Source organism: Papio anubis, chromosome 11, assembly GCF_008728515.1.
Source record: "Papio anubis isolate 15944 chromosome 11, Panubis1.0, whole genome shotgun sequence".
NCBI classification, from domain to species: domain Eukaryota; kingdom Metazoa; phylum Chordata; class Mammalia; order Primates; family Cercopithecidae; genus Papio; species Papio anubis.
The window spans coordinates 60156794-60175149 of NC_044986.1; positions in this window are offsets into that span (position 1 = coordinate 60156794).

Here is an 18356-nt window from a genome sequence, read left to right on the forward strand (position 1 = left end):
TGTTCTCAAAATAAAGCCAGTAAATATGACAGTGGGAAAAAATTAATACATTCTTAGTAGGAAAGGGGTATTTTCTGCTTGAGATTAATAATTGGATTAATTTAACTAGGAGAATCTCATACAAATCAAATGCTAATCTGTTTGCAAATATGCCGCTTATATTTTTTTCTGTCTCCAAGTCTGAATTTTCTTCTGGTGCTGATATGGTTTGGCTATGTCCTTACCCAAATCTCAACTTGAATTGCATCTCCCAGAATTCCCACATGTTGTGGGAGGGACCTGGTGAGAGATAATTTGAATCATGGGGGTGGTTTCCCCCATACTGTTCTTGTGGTAGTAAATAAGTCTCATGAGATTGGATGGTTTCATCAGGGGTTTCCGCTTTTGCATCTTACTCATTTTCTCTTGCCACCACCATGTAAGAAGTGCCTTTCACCTCCTGCCATGATTCTGAGGCCATGTGGAATTGTAAGTCCAATTAAACCTCTTTTTCTTCCCAGTCTCGGGTATGTCTTTATCAGCAGTGTGAAAATAGACTAATACAGATGCCGTATCAAATTTAGCAGATAAATGTTAGATACTGAACAGAAAGAGGAAAGAAAGGCAGTTCATGGGTTTAGAGAACAAGCAAAAAGGCATTTAACAACTAACTTATTATAAACTTCGTCACTTTAATAGATGTTTGAACTTCCTCAAGTTTCCATGGAACTGTGACACCTGGTCCTGCAGAAAGCTACCTTCTGGTCTTGCACTAACTCTCATGGGCCCTGAGCAATCAAGATTTTCAAAAAGACAGACAACCTGCTGTGTATTCTGGAGGGAGTATGTCTCTTTTTCTCCAGGCTCTGGGCAGACTTGCCAGACTTTTTTCCCCATTTTCTAGTTATTTTTCCTCCCAAGTGGTTGTAGGGTAGAAATCATTTAAATTTCCAGAGACGACTTTAACTGATCAGCAAGTTTCCTGTTTGCTAAGTAACATTCTATCTCTTCAGGATTCTCAGGAATTAAAAGCAAATATGTCAAAGCAAAAATCAGTGAAACTTACTGATTTTTTCCCTTTAGCACCAAGAAAAAGGCTGTGGACTTAGAGATGTAAAATAAATGTTTTTTTTGGTATTAAATGGTTGCTATTAAAACAAAAATAAATGTTTTTGGTACATATGCACACACAAATATATACCTATATGTATATACATTTCTTTAATTTTCTAAAAGAGCTTGTGTTACCTTTATGTTCTCAAAAAAAAAAAAGCCAATAAACATGACAGTGGGGAAAAAATTAATCCATTCATATGTAGGCAAGGGGTATTTTGTGCTTGAGATTAATTATCCATTTAATTTAACTAGAAGAGTCTCATTCAAATATATATATAAAAATATATGTATATCTATATATGTTTTAAAATATATGTATATTTAAATATGTGTATATATGTATATGTATATAGGTATGTCTTTCAATACATGCATACATGTATATATTTAAATATGTGCATATTTAAATATATATGTATATGTATTTAAATATCTATAAATTTACATATATCTATATACATTTATTCACATGTATTTACATATGTGTATATACATGTGAACAAATATACATATATTTATATACAGGTATATGTACATGTATATATTTATGTACATGTACATGTATATAAATCTTTCAAATAGATGCATATACATATAGGTATACATATTTTTGAATATGTTTCAAAATAAGAATTCATGTTCATTTTTTGTTCCACATGATAATTAATCAATTGTTCTGGCATACATTAATGAGCTGTCCATGTTTTCAAAAACTGATTTGCATCGTCCCTCTGACATATATCAGATTTTCACATATGCATATTAATATTATTCCCTCTTCTCTCAATTAGCTCCTTCTGGAATGCTGATGGACATGTTGGGCTTACTGTATCCTCTATGTCTCTTTAATCTCTTAAATTCCCAACTATAGCCATATCAAAATAATTACTTTTTATTATATCCAATAATTCTAGTATCTTAAATCTTAGCTGATCAGATTGCAAATCCGTGTTTTCTGCTATGTCTCAATCATGATAGCCTATTTTCTCATGGGCTTAGTGATTTTTAAAAAGCATAATATGATCTTTAGAACTTTACCTGTGGGAATTACTTGAAGTTTGAGTGTAAAGTGGATTTTTCCAGAAAGAAGTTGGTTTTGCATTTTCCAGGGACCTGGCCAGTCTTGTTTCTAACATTTGTAATGAGTACAGCATTTGCAAGATTACAGATGGAATTCACATACCATATGTCTAAGTTTTTAAAAGTAATAAATTAAGCCAAAAAACTGTTAGATGCAATGTTTTATCCTCCTACCTTGATAAATATACCTTCATAATGATAATGCCTAAAGGTATTTGAAAACATAATTTTTTAGGTGACTGGAAGTTGTCAAAATATCAGAGATTAGTGAATTTCATTATTATACCTATCTAGGTGTTCTCTTGATGGGCCAAAATTTATATGAGTAAATAAATGCTTGTTTTATTTGTTTATATTCACTCTATAAAATCTATTTTTAATCTTTCATTTCAAAACAGTTACTTATTACAAAGCTTTCTTTGAGAATATTCAAAATTATCTATTAAAATTAGAAGGCAATATATAATTTATATGATGAATGTAAACTTTTAAAGAAAAATGTAAATGAAACAGCATTTCTTTAAAAAATTTAAATATTAAATGTTTTGTGAAAATACAACTCACAATTCTAGCATTCTGTGTCCTAGTTGCAAATGTAAACTTGTTACCATGATTTTTAGAGGTTGTATACAGACCTACATATATACAAATATAAAAGCAATATGAATTGCTAAGTATTGCAAATGTTCCTCCCCTGCCATCTGCAATTATCACAAATACTGCACTAATTTGTGAAGCAATGTAGAAAACCTTGAATTGGAACCTGAAGAGAAATAGAAATGTTGGTGCTGGGCACTGTGGACATGGGGTAATTTTTTTAAATGCAAAAAATCCATTGGATATGTGTTTTCTGGGAAGAGGAATTCGACAAAATTGTCTTTTTAAAATTTAACAACATCTGTAGCTAAATCCCCCTACACTCCCAAATGGTGTTAGTCTTTGACACCACTGGCAGTGGCAAAATCCACAGACCTTCCTGGAATTGAAACACAGCTGCCTTTTGTTTCCAGGACACAGAGCAAGGGATATGGAGAAACATTTCCCCAGGAACTGAACGTTGTTAGGATGACAGATGTGTAGGGTTATGAGTTGAACCATGTCAACACTGAGCACTACCTCCCAAGTGACAGAGGCATCCATGTGTGGTTTAGTAATTCTTTCATGTGTGTATAGGTGACATGTGGGGGCATTATCAGTTCAGGACCATTTTAACCAAAATTATTGGCTTGGATGTTTCAGATAGAATGATGTCGAACTGCAAGTCTATGGGGAGAAGAGGTTTCTGAGAATTCTCAAGAAATAAACTTCTGTCTATTGTCCTTCCAACCCAGAACCAAGGCCTATGTAGGCACGTATCTTCATCGTCATCCTTGCCAGATTTGTTATTTATTTCTGATTTACTCATTGAACGTGTCATGTTTTAGAAATCTCATGTTTGTGTGGGAATTTACAAGCTGAGTCTTGTCTTCTGCCTCAGCACACATAATCTATTAAAATTGAGGTTCTGAGCCAATAGGGATAGGCAGATATTCCAGAGAAAACTGCAGATTCAGTTATCCCTTAGCCAAGTAAATTTATGCCTTCTAACCATTTCTATTCTCTGAGAAATTCCCTTGCCATATCACCAGCTCAGCCATTCAGTGAAAGGTTTTTTTTTTTAAAAAAATGTTTTATCCAGTATTTTTAGATTTAAATGGTGGAGTTTCTAATCTACCACACTGCTAGAAATAAAATCCAGTGTTTACTGCTTATAGAACATTTTAATGTTAGTTTAATGAATTCTTCTAGCAATCAAAAGGTAGCTACTGTTCCCAATTCACAGATAAGTTGCTGAGGCTCAGATGTTTGGTGACTTCCTATAGTGATATGATTTCATGTGTCAAACAGTAGTAAGGGTTAGGACCCGAGAGAAAATTGAATAAGAAATTCAACTTGCAAAGATTGAGAGGGAGGAAATGTGCAGGAGCTCAGGAGTTCCATGGGGGAAGAATGTGATTTAGTGGATGGAGAAACAATTTCTAGAGTCAGGTACATTTGAGTTTGAATTCAAATTGAGGTCTGTGCAACTTGGAACATTACTTCATCAATGAGCCTCAGCTATTTTAGCTGTAACATAGGATGAATAGTCGCTTGTTAATTAATTAATACTTTCAGATATAACATATATACTTATAGATATAACAGAAACATTTGTAATTAAATAGTTTTATAATAAACATTTGTAATTAAATAATTTGTAATAAAATTAACTGCAAACATTTTGACTTTCCAAAGGAGTGGTAACATTTCAAACTCAAGAGAAGGCACTTTGTTTTTGATAAATATCTTGATGAGCTTCTTTTGGTATGAAAGCAAAAGCTCTAGTCTTCACTCGTAGGGAATTTTCTGAAAAGAGAATAAAAATCTAAAAAGAGTTGAAGTGTGCAAGACAATAGAGAGAGCAATTTATCCATGAGTAACTCTGGAATGAAGAGTTAAGGGACCTAAGGCCTGGTAAGGAGAAACTGAGGAGAACAGGGAGTTCCAGGAATAAGCAAGATGATGAAAGGAACTCTAAGAGTTTTAGGATAGTGATGTCTAACATTTGACTTTTAGCTAATGCCTGTATTGTATGATACTGTCATTTCCTACCATGACCCTAAACCTTTAACAGAAGTCTGGTTTCCATAAAAGACTAGTGGTAATGTTTTCTGTGGGAATTGAGGGAATTAACAGCAAAGCCTAGCATGGAATGAAGTGGTTCAGAAAGAGGACATAACGTCCACCACATTGGAGAACAATCCATGGTAATAATGACAATAGGAATTATAACAGTTGATATTAATTGCATGCTGACGCTATACATTATGCAGATTAAAAAATATTCTTAAAGCAACCCTTGGAAAGAACAGGTATTGACTCCTTCACAAAAGGAGATTGAAAATGTTTCAATAAGTATGTAAAAAGTGTTCAATATTATTAGTTATCAGGAAAATGAATATTGAAACCACAGTGAGATACCACTACACTTTCACCAGAATAAAGTTTAAAAGATGTCTGTCATTTCAAATGTAAGTAGGAATGTGGAACACCTAGAACTCTTCTATCCTACACAGATTTGAACTCAATTATATAAACAATTACATTAACTATAATTGGACTAAACAACCCTTTTAATGGATAAATTCCTGGAAACACACAACCTCCCAAGATTGAATAAAAAAGAAATGAAAACTGAACAGAACAATATGGAGTTCTGAAATTAAATCAGTAATAAAAAAAGCTATCAACCAAAAAGCCCATAACAGATGGATTCATAGTTGAATTCTACCAGAGATACAAAGAACTGGTACTAATCCTACTGAAACTATTTAAAAACAATCGAGGAGGGGGGACTCCTCCCTAACTCATTCTATAAAGCCAGCATTACCCTGATACCAAAACCTGGCAAACACACAAAGAAAAAAGAAAACTATAGGCCAATATTCCTCATTACCATAGACACAAAAATCCTCAACAGGATACCAGCAAACCAAATACGACAGCACATCAAAAAGTTAATTCATCACAATCAAGTAGGCTTCATTCCTGGGATGCAAGGTTGGTTCAACATACACAAATCAACAAATGTTATTCACCACATAAACAGAATTAAACACATATGATCATCTCAATAGATGCAGGAAAAGCGTGTGATAAGATTCAGCATTTCTTCATGATAGAAAGCCTCGGCAAACTAGGCATCAAAGGACTATACTTCAAATAAGAGCCATCTATGACAAACCTACAACCAACATCACAATGAACAGCCAAAAGCTGGAAGCATTCTCCTTGAGAACTAGAACAAGACAAGAATGCCCACTCTCACTGTTCCTATTCAATATAGTACTGGAAGTCCTTACCAGAGCAATCAGGCAAGAGACAGAAATAAAAGGCATCCAAACAGGAAGGGGGAAGTCAAACTGTCTTCATGGATGATATGATTTGATACCTATAAAACACTAAAGACTCCACCAAAAGGCTCCTGGAACTGATAAATGACTTTAGTAAAGTTTAAGCATGCAAAATGAACATACAAAAAACAGTAGTATTTGTATACATCAATAATGTTCAAGCTGAGAGCCAAATCAAGAACATAATCCCTTTTACAATAGCCACACACACACAAATACCTAGGAATACGTCTAACCAAGAAGGTGAGAAATGTCTACAAGGAGAACTACAAAGCATTGCAGAAAGAAATCATAGATGACACAAATGGGAAAAACACCCCATGCTCATGGATTGGAAGAATCAATATTGTTAAAATGGCCATACTACCCAAAGCAATCTACAGATTAGATGCTCTTCCTATCAAACCACTAATATAGTTTTTTTTCCAGGGTTAGTAAAAACTATTCTAAAATTCATATGGAACCAAAAAAGATCTCAAATAGCCAAAACAATCCTACGCAAAAAGAACAAAGTGGAAGCATCACATTACCCAACTTCAGATTATATGACAAAGCTATAGTAACCAAAACTATATGGTACTGGTACAAAAACAGACACATAGAGCAATGGAACAGAATGGAGAACCCAGATATAAAGCTTCACACCTACGGCTATCTGGTCTTTGACAAAGTTGACAAAAATAAGCTATGGGTAAAGTACTGCCTAGTCAATAAATGATGCTGGGATAGCTGGCCAGCTATATGCAGAAGAAGGAAACTGGACCCCTACCTTTCACCATATAAAAGTTAACATGGATTAAAGATTTAAATGTAAGATCTCAAACTGTAAGAATCTTAGAAGAAAACCTAGGAAACACCATGATCAACATTGGCCTTGGGAAATAATTTATGACTAAGTCTTCAAAAGCAATTGTAACAAAACAAAAAATTGATAATTGGGACCTAATTAAACTAAAAGGCTTCTGCACAGTAAAAGAAACTATCAACAGAGTAAACAGGCAACCTATACAATGGGAGAAAATATTTGCTAACTATGTAGCCAACAAAGACCTACTATGCAGATTCTATAAGGAACTTAAACATTTCAACAGGCAAAACCCAAATAACCCCACTAAAAGTGGGCAAAGGAAATGAATAGACATTTCTCAAAAGAAAACACACAAGTGTCCAACAAACATGAAAAAAACCTCATCTCACATCACTCAGAATGGCTATTATTAAGGAGTCAAAAAATAACAGATGATGGTGAGGTTGTGGAGAAAAAGGAGCACTTATACACTGTTGGTGGGAGTGTAAATTAGTTTAACCATTGTGGAAGACAGTGTGGCAATACCTCAAAGACCTGAAGATGGAAATGCCATTTGACCCAGTAATCTCATTACTGGGTACGTATCCAAAGGAAAATAAAAAAGACACATCCATTTGTATGTTCATCAGAGCACTATTCACAATTCCAAAGACATGGAATAAACTTAGGTGTCCTTGCCCATGCCTATGTCCTGAATGGTATTGCCTAGGTTTTCTTCTAGGGTTTTTATGGTTTTAGGTCTAACATTTAAGTCTCTAATCCATCTTGAATTAATTTTTGTATAAGGTATAAGGAAGGGATCCAGTTTCAGCTTTCTACATGTGGCTAGCCAGTTTTCCCAGCACCATTTATTAAATAGGGAATCCTTTCCACATTTCTTGTTTTTGTCAGGTTTGTCAAAGATCAGATGGTTGTAGATGTGTGGTATTATTTCTTAGGGCTCTGTTCTGTTCCATTGGTCTATATCTCTGTTTTGGTACCAGTACCATGCTGTTTTGGTTACTGTAGCCTTGTAGTATAGTTTGAAGTCAGATAGCATGATGCCTCAGTAGGGACATGGATGCAACTGGAAACCATCATTCTCAGCAAACTATAGCAAGAATAGAAAACCAAACACTGCATGTTCTCACTCATAGGTGGGAATTGAACGATGAGAACACTTGGACACAGGAAGGGAACATCACTCACCAGGGCCTGTCGTGGATGGGGGAAGCTGGGAGGGATAGCATTAGGAGATATACCTAATGTAAATGACGAGTTAATGGGTGCAGCACACCAACATGGCACATGTATACATATGTAACAAACCTGCATGTTGTGCACATGTACCCTAGAACTTAAAGTATAATAAAAAAAAAAAAAAAACAAAAAAACTTAGGTGTCCATCAACAGTTGATTGGATAAAGAACATGTAGCATGTGTACCCCAGGAACTATTGTGCAACCATAAAAAAGAATAAAATTATGGATGCAGCTGGAAGCCATTATCCTAAGCGAATTAATGCAGGGACAGAAAACCAAATAGCACATGTTCTAATTTATAAGTGGGAACTAAACACTGGGTACACATGGACATGAAGATGGCAGTAATATACATTGGGGAACACAAGGGGGATAAAGGGAGGAGCAACAAGTTGTATTAGTCTGTTTTCGTGCTACTGACAAAGACATACTTGAGACTGGGTAATTTATATAAAAAAAAGAGGTTTAGTGGACTCACTTTCCATGTGGCTGGGGAGGCCTCACAACCATGGCAGAAGGCAAAAGGCATGTCTTACATGGCAGCAGATGAGAGAATGAAAACCAAATGAAAGGGGTTTCCCATTATAAAACCATCAGATCTCATGAGACTTATTCACTACCACGAGAACAGTATGGGGGAAACTGCCCTGATGATTCAATTATCTCCCACCAGATCCCTCCCACAACACGTGGGAATCATGGGAGCTAAATTCAAGATGAGATTTGGGTGGTGACACAGCCAAACCATATCACAAGGTTTGAAAAAGTAACTATTGGGTACTATGGTCACTATTTGGATGATGGGATCATTTGTGTCTCAAACCTCAGCATCATGCAACATACCCATATAACAAACCTGCACATATATCCCCTGAGTCTAAAATAAAAGTTGAAAGTATTTAAAACATCCATTTAAAGAGCAGAGGTTGATTAACTGGATTAAAAAAGCAAGACCCAACTATGCAATCTATATGAGGTACTCTCTAAATATAAAAACATAGATTTGTTGAAAATGAAATGATAGAAAAAGATATACCATGCAAGTACTAGATAGCTAGGGTGACCAACCATCCATTTTGTTCAAGATGAGGAATTCTCCAGAATGTGAGATTTTCGTTGCTTAAAGCAGGATATTCCTTGGTAAACCAGGATGCTGGTACCTCTAAGGATAGTGAATATGGTGTGGATAAATTAATATCAGACAAATCAGACTTGAAGACAAGGATTACTACTGGCTATAAAAAGAAACATGTCCCAATAATAAAAGAGTCGATTTATTTGGAAGAGGTAAGTTTCTTAAAAGTTTATGCACATAGCTGACCTTCAAAATACATGAGGCAAAACTGACCAAACTAAGGCAATAAGTAGACATATTACAATCATGGTAGGGGATTTTAATATCTCTTTCTCAGCAATTATTAAAGCAAGTAGCTAACAAACAAAGTAAGAGTATGGAAGGCTTAAGTTGATCTAATTGAGATTTGGAAATACTATACTCAGGAATAGCTGAACATAATTTCTCGTAAGTACATAAGGAATGTTGGTGAAGATGGGACTAAGCTGAGCAAAAAAAAAAAAAAAAAAAAAAAAAAAAAAAAAGTCTTAAAAATTTCAAAGGATCAGAAACTTATAATTGGCCCTGGTGGAATTAAATTAGAAATCAATAGCAATTAAGGTATCTTGAAAATCTTCGTATTTGGAAATTAAGCAAAACACACTTTTACATAAACAATTGGTCAAAGAGAAAATGACGAGAAAAAAGAAAATATCTTGAACTAAGTAAAACATAGCAAATAAAAATTTGTGGGATACAGGTAAAGTAGTGCTTAAGGGAATGTTGTAGCTTTATTTTATTAAAAAGCAAGAGAAATGTAAAAATCAGTAATTTAAGTTTCCATACAATAGAAAAAATAGATGAGCATGTTAAATCCAAAGCAAGTAGCAATAAGGAAAGAAGAGAAGAAAATACACAATAGAGAAAATGACAAAGCTAAAAGTTGTGGGTTTTTTTTTTTTTCCAAACAAAATAAAACTGAAAATCTGTACCAAGACTGATCTTCTATTTGGAATGACAAGAGGGAACTCAAATTACTAGTATTACGCATAAAAATGGGGAGCATCATGATATATCTTCCAGAAATTAAAGGATAGTAATGGACTACAGAAATCTTCCCAGGAAGAGAATTGCAAGTCCACATAGCTTTCCTGGTGAATTCCATCAAACGCGTAAGGACGCTATTATATCTTACCAGTGTTAGATGAACTTTTTCAGAAAATAGCACAGAGACAACTTTTCCTAACTCAATCTAGAGTCCAGTAAGCGCTAATATGAAAACCTAGCAATAAAAGAAAATTACTGATTAATATCCCTCATGGGCATAGCCACAAAAATCTTTAACAAGATTTTAGCAAATAAAATCCATCAAAATGTATGATGTAATACAACCAAGTGGTCTCTGGAATTCAAAGTTGATTTAACATTTAAAAATTAATCAGTGTAATTCACCATATTAAGAGGATGAGGGAGAAAAGCCAAATATCTCCACAGCTTTGGAAAAAATGGACAAAATTTAACACCCCTTTCAAAAAAATCTCTCAGAAAAGTAGGAACTGGTGGGAATTTCCTTAATGTAATAAAGGGCTTCTACAAAAACCCTGACTATGCTGTTAGCATAGTGAATGCTTTCCCCTTAAGACCGGGAACCTGAAAAGGATATGCATTTTCTCCATTTGTATTCAACAGTTTTCTGGAGGTCCTCGTAAATGCAGAAAGTAGGGAAAAGGAATAAAAGACATACAGATTAAAAAGGAGGGAGTAAAACTGTCATTACTTATAGGAAACACGTTGTGTATGTAAAAAAATCCTAAGGAATCCACAAAGAAACTATCAGAAGTGGAACATGAATGTAGCAAGTTTCTAATATATAAGGTCAATAAGTAAAAAGCCATTGTATTTTCTTTCTTTCTTTCTTTTTTTTTTTTTTTTACTATAAGTTCTAGGTTACATGTGCATAACGTGCAGGTTTGTTACATATGTATACTTGTGCCATGTTGGTGTGCTGCACTCATCAACTCATCAGTACCCATCAACTCATCATTTACATCAGCTATAACTCCCAATGCAATCCCTCCCCCATCCCGCCTCCCCGTGATAGTCCCCAGTGTGTAATGTTCCCATTCCCGAGTCCAAGTGATCTCATTGTTCAGTTCCCGCCTATGAGTGAGAACATGCAGTGTTTGGTTTTCTGTTCTTGTGATAGTTTGCTGAGAATGATGGTTGCCAGCTGCATCCATGTCCCTACAAAGGACACAAACTCATCCTTTTTTATGGCTGCATAGTATTCCATGGTGTATATGTGCCACATTTTCTTAATCCAATCTGTCACTGATGGACATTTGGGTTAATTCCAAGTCTTTGCTATTGTGAATAGTGCCGCCATAAACATACATGTGCATGTGTCTTTAAAGCAGCATGATTTATAATCCTTTGGGTATATACCCAGTAATGGGATGGCTGGGTCATGTGGTACTTCTAGTTCTAGATCCTTGAGGAATTGCCATACTGTTTTCCATAATGGTTGAACTAGTTTACAGTCCCACCAACAGTGTAAAAGTGTTCCTATTTCTCCACATCCTCTCCAGCACCTGTTGTTTCCTGACTTTTTAATGATTGCCATTCTAACTGGTGTGAGATGGTATCTCATTGTGGTTTTGATTTGCGTTTCTCTGATGGCCAGTGGTGATGAGCATTTTTTCATGTGTCTGTTGGCTGTATGAATGTCCTCTTTTGAGAAATGTCTGTTCATATCCTTTGCCCACTTTTTGATGGGGTTGTTTGTTTTTTTCTTGTAAATTTGTTTGAGTTCTTTGTAGGTTCTGGATATTAGCCCTTTGTCAGATGAGTAGATTGCAAAAATTTTCTCCCATTCTGTAGGTTGCCTGTTCACTCTGATGGTAGTTTCTTTTGCTGTGCAGAAGCTCTTTAGTTTAATTAGATCCCATTTGTCAATTTTGGCTTTTGTTGCCGTTGCTTTAGGTGTTTTAGACATGAAGTCCTTGGCCATGCCTATGTATTTTCTATCTATGTCCTTTACATGTAAGCTGGTGGAACTCTGGAATCTCACCTTTGCAGGGTGGCCAAGGGAAGGGCGCCTGACTCCAGGCCCTCGTGAGGTTCCTGCAGAAGATGGCATCCCCAGCTCTGACCCTACCCTAGCTCTGAAGCATGGGGTGCAGGTGTGGGGATAAACTGGTGTTGTCTGCGGTGACAACTCGAAAGGAAGAGTCAGTCTAGGGTAGTCACGCCTGTGCTGCTCGGGGTCCCCGCCCCATCGTAGCAGGTGCTCTGCAGCAATCCTGGACCCCTAGGCGTTCTAGGTGCCGCACGAGAACCAAAGTCCCTTGTCTGCTGCCCTTCCCCCTCTTACTGGACCCTTCTTGCATGCAAGCCACTTCTGTCCAGTCAGGAAATGGGGTGCTCCCGCGCTCTGGCTTTGGGCATGCTCTGCCTCTCAGTGACTCCGGGAAAAGGACCAGAGGACACACGGGAATTGATTTCCCAAGCTGGTGCCCCGTGCCAGGCGCTAAGGGGTTCACAGGCCCTGTGGGTCCGGCCCTCCGCAGTGGCAGTCCTCAACAGTCCCCAACAGCGTGGGACCCACCTGAGCCCAAACTCCTGCCCCAGAGGCAGGAGGTCCTGAAGAGCTAGAGAGTAGGCCGGGTGGGCGGCTAAGATTGCCCTCTGGCGCCCTTCTCTGGTGCGCCCTTTCTTTGCCACATGCTCCAGTCAGTGACTGTCGCTAGCACCGCGTGGGACAGCGCCCCCTGCGAGCAGAGTCTAGCTAGGCGACCTCTCTCAGTGCCCTCTCCGCCTAGCAAACCCAGCAGAGCTCAAACTGCTCCTCACAGGCAACTCACTGGCAGCCTCGCCCACCGGTCCCTGCGCTGCCCTTCCTCCGCCCCCGCCACTCCGTCTGGCCAGATGGCTTGGCTCCCTGCACCTCTCCTGGGTGCTGTTGGGGTTGTTCTATGAGCACTGAGGGCTTTTGCCTTTGTGCAGCAGGCTCAGCGCTCCGCTCCTAGCAGAGTGTCTGGGAGGGACACTCTGTGTTCCAATGGGCCACTTGGAAGAATCAGGCCACCCGGGAACAGTAAACATCCGTCTTCCCGGAAGCAAAGGGACCATCCTCCGTTTGCCACCTGAGCCGCTAGTCGTCCCTTGAGGCCGGTGCCATCAGTCACTGGGTAGATCCTTGTCCAAAGGAGACTGAGTGAAGGGCCCTAGGAGAGGACAGGAGAGAAACAGCGAAGGAAGAGGACACCAACTAGCGAGCAACGGCGGCGAGATCAGAGAAGAGGCCCCGTGGCAGCAGGGGTGTATCATCGGCATATAGTGGCAGTAGGAGCACTATGCCATCAGCATCTAGGCCTGTGGAGGACACTGGACTGTTGTCTTTTTTCCGGTGCAGTTGGGGGTCTTTGTCCGGAGACCTTCAATCTGGGCTCCCAGAAGACGGCTTGAATAAAGACAGCCCAGACGTCTTCAAAGAGCTCATCCTGCTCCTTCCTGCTCAAGAGGCTGACAAAGACAGTGCTTGATGAAGGCCATCCCAGAGTTCTCCACTCACTGATGTTGGAGGAGACTAGCGGGGAGAAAAGCTTCCAGACACCATTTAGATACTTGTCAAGGAGAAATTCTTCACCCACATCTGCCAGTTGTAGGCCTTGTAGATGGAAAATTTCAATGTTGCTGCTGCCCCCACTGCTACTGTTGTGGGATGGAGGTGAGCTGCCCTCCTCGCCTCCTCAGCTTCCTTGTCTAGTCATTAGAGAAGACCTAAGCTTAGAGAAGAAAGCTGAGTGTCAATGGCTCAACAACATATTGGAAGTTAAGACTGAGGCCACGGTGGACTACAGTGTCACCACTCAGCCTGTGGGTTCTTTTGCTCTGCCTGCTGTGGGGAATGAAAACATCCTGCAATGGTCACTTTCACCTTGCGGGTGTTGCATGTTAAAACATTCCCAGTCACAAACTTAGCTGACCTGTCTGCCAGGGCCCCAGTCCTGTCTGCCCCTCTATCTTCTCACACTCCAGAGACCGACTGTGAAATGAAATGCACAGTTCCTCTCCTAATTCTCCATTTGCTGTTTGTGCTGACTGTCTTTCTCCTTTTAGGTTCAAGCTCATTTTGGGGGTTCCACTTAGTAATAAGAACAGAGGACCTGCATTCCCATCTCTCAGTCATAGCTGGAGCATCTTCTACTACTGTCCTCCTCACACCTGCTAGCACGCTGATTTTTCTCCTAGCTTGCTTCCTGAAGAATAGAGTCACCTATGGACCCTCCAGTGGATTCATGGATACCCTTCCTCAGTCACCTCTGCCAGCACTCAGCCTTCTCCCACCAGCCTATCACTCTTTCTGCAGTCATGTCCTCCATCGCAACCAGCACGTCTGCAGGGTTGAACTCTTAGCTGCTTTGAACTTTGGTGTCACGGGCAGGGACATCACTCCCGCTTCTCAAGCTTTCTTCCTGAGGTCTCCTTCAGGCTCCAGAGAGAACATCTTCCCATTTTCCATGGAGCTCCCTGGTTCTGAGAACATGTCACCCAGGAGCAGTGTTACCTCAACCTGTTCCCACCCGTTTGTTTGCACAGTTGGTCAGTGGCCCAAGTGCAAATTTCAAAGTTATTGTGGCCCAGGAGCCAACGTTTAGCTCACATTTGCAGCCCCTCCTGGGCTGAAGCTTGCAGCTACCAGCTTTGGTAACTTATTGACATAAGGCAGCCCCAGTAAGAGCTTCAGACTTAACCTCTACTGCAGCCCAGCCACTCACTGGGAGCATCAGTAAACTTTGTGGGTTTGATATCCTTATTTTCCCTTTGGCATTCCTATCAGCACCCAGCTGCCCTTTGGATACACCTCAGACATTTTGCCTGTTGGTACAGCCACTACTCCTAGCTTTAGAGCCCCCACCAGAATGCCCAGCCCTGGGGCTAGTAGTTCACTGCTTGCCAAGACCACTGCAGTCCCATTTGTGTTTATGGAATCTGCAGCCCTGATGGGGAGCAGCAGCTTTAGGGTGAGTGTGGCTGCCCTAGGCCCAAGATCCATGTCTAGACCACTGAGCTTTGGTGAGGAACCAAGGGGGACACCCAGTTCCAGAGCTCATTTTGGGAGAGGCTTAAATCTGAACTCAATGGTCCTCATGGCTCATAGCACCCTTGTTGCAAATGCAGACCCCACTTTTTTTTTTTTTTTTTTAAGACAGAGTCTCGCTCTGTTGCCCAGGCTGGAGTGCAGTGGTGTGATCTTGGCTCACTGTGCAACCTCCACCTCCTGGGTTCAAGCAATTCTCCTGCCTCAGCCTCTGCAGTAGCTGGTACTACAGGCACATGCTGCCACGCCCAGCTAATCTTTTGTATTGTTAGTAGAGATGGGTTTTCACCGTGTTGTCCAGGCTACAGATTCCACTTCTATGGAGAGCGAACTTATCTTGGGAGACAATTTTCTTCCTGTCTATAGTCAGAATGCTGGTCTCCTGGGTGAAAGCTACTGGAGGAGTCAGCTCCAATGAGAATACATTACACGTTTTGTGTGTGTGGTCGTATCACATGGGACTCATCATGCCAGAGAATGTCTGGCGCAGTTGGAGTGGCCAGAACCATACCTGTGCTTGAGGGTCCTGTTCTGTCTGCTTCTATCTTTCTTTAGAGCACCTGGGGCCCACTTGGACACAGCATATTTGTTGCGGTCACTGGGGCCAGCACTATTTCTGTGCTTGGAGATACTTCTACTCATGTTTATAGTCATAGAGCTTGGGACACACCTGACCAGAGCATCTGTAGCAGCACAGGGCCAACCCCATATCTATTGTTAGGCCCATGCATTTCTATTTACAGTGAGACCACCTGCCCCCCACCACCCCAGATAAAGTTCAGATGGCACAGTGAGAGGAGCCAGCCACAGTGTTGGGAGACTCTTTTGTGCATATGGTCAGTGTAACTGAGGCCCACTTATTCAGAGCACACCTGTTACTACTGGCTGAGCCAGCACTACTGAGAGGAGAAATAGGTGTTTCCAGGCTCCAGGGTGAGGCTGCTTCCCATTTGTCCAGGCACATTGCAGTATGGAGCACATATCTCCTGCAAAGGCCCCAGTCTCTACCAGCCCACTTGCATTATAATCAGCAGCCCCACCACAGCTTTCAATCTTCCCGTGGGCTTCCCTTCCACTCAGCCCACATTTGAGGTCTCTAGTGGGCAGCAGCAGGAGCCACTCTCCCCAGTGCCTCTGCTTTTTCTGGCCTACCTATCACTGCCTCTGTAGTTGCCTCTATGCCTGCAGTCAGCACCTCACCAGAGTCCACATCCAATCCTACCTCTGACTCTGATGAAATTGATATGGATACTAAGCTCCCTCCCCAGGCTGTCATCTCTGGTCTCCCTGGTCTCTAGTGAATACTTCCCATTTTCCACGGACATCTCTGGTTTGGATAGTATGCATTGGCAGCATTGGCACAGTTGGTTAGTGGCCCTCATGCAACTTGGAAAATCATTTTGACCCCTCTGTGTATATTTCAGGCCCCTGATGGGCTGCAGCCTGGAGCTACCAGCTTTGTTGACTTTCCCTTTTGGAAACCAGGAAGCCTCAGCACAAGCTCCTGATTTAACCTCTGCCACATCCTAACCACCAGATGGCAGCACAACTCAATCAGCTTCATGGATTTGACCTCTCCATTTTCCACCTTTGACATCCCTGTCATCACCCAGTTGGCTTGTGGATGCACCTCAGGCATTTTCTTAGTTGGTACAGCTACTACTTCTGGCTTTAGAGTCTGCACCAGGATGCCCAGTATTGGGGGCAAGAATTCACTGTTTGCCAACACTTCTGCAGACCCATTTGTGTTTATGAAATCTGTGGCCTCTGTGGGTTGCAGTAGCTTTAGGGTGAGTGTGGCTGCCTTAGTCCAAGATCCATATCTAGACCACTCAGCTTTGGTGCAGGACTGAGCAGACACTACTTTCCTGGGTTGAGACACCTAGACCTGAGCACCAGGTTCTTGCCGGCCTACAACAATCTGGTCCATCTCTACGAAGAGCAGATCTGTCCTGGGAGATACTTTCCTTCCTGTCTATAGTCAGAGCCAGCTGGGTGAATGCACAGTTGTTACTACTAGAGGAGTCAGCCCTCTTGAGAAGAATCAAGGGCCAGGTAACACTTTTGTTCCTTCTTGTGGTCAGATTAGCTGAGACCCATCATGCCAGAGCATATCTCTTATAGCCACAGAGGCCAGCACTATACCTGTGTTGGGCTTTTCTTTTCCCAACTTCTGTCAGAGCTCCTAGGGTCCCCCTGGCCAGAGCACACTTGTTGCAGTGGGAGAGATCAGCACCCCTCTCATGCTTGGAGATACTTTCCTTCATGCCTACAATCAGCGCACCTGAGGTATGCCTGACCAGAGTTCATCTTTAGGAATAGCAGCAGCTAGTGCATACCTGTGCTTGCAGGTCCTTATATTCTCACATACAATCAGAGCAGCTGGAGCCCATGTGGTTAAAGTCCAGGTGGTACAATGGGAAGGGACATCATGGGACTTGTTTTTGGAGATGCTTCTCTTCCTATCATCATTCTGAGCTCCTGGGGTACTTATTACACAGAGCACTTCTGTTACAGTCAGAGGGGACAAGGCTGTATATGATTCAGGAGACATTTCTGCTTTGGTCTCAGTCAGAATACCTGGTCACCTAGCCATGGTACCCCATTTGACTTTTGAGGAGACAGCACTACTGAGAAAATACCTGTGCTTGGAGACACTTTTGCTCCTACCTTTGGTTAGAATACTTCCAGTTCTCATGTGGTCACTACAAACATCAGCCTTGCCTTTGCGACACTTTCATTAGCAGCAGGGATTGTGGAATGTGGTAGCTGTAGGAGCAGAGGGTATCCTGCTAGTTCCAAGACAAGAGGAACTGGCCCAGGGCTTCAGATTGCCAGGCTATTTAGGCAAAGCCAGGTATGGCTTAGTCGATGATGTGTACAGAGCCCTCTTCTACTCTCTAAGTGGAAATTTTCAAGCCAAGTATGTGAACTTCTGATTTGCCCACACCCTCTGACAGGCATATATACACCCCAAAGTGCTGGTTCTCTAGCTTGCTGTTAGAAGACAGACAGAGGGTTAAGTTTGTTTGGTTAAATTTGT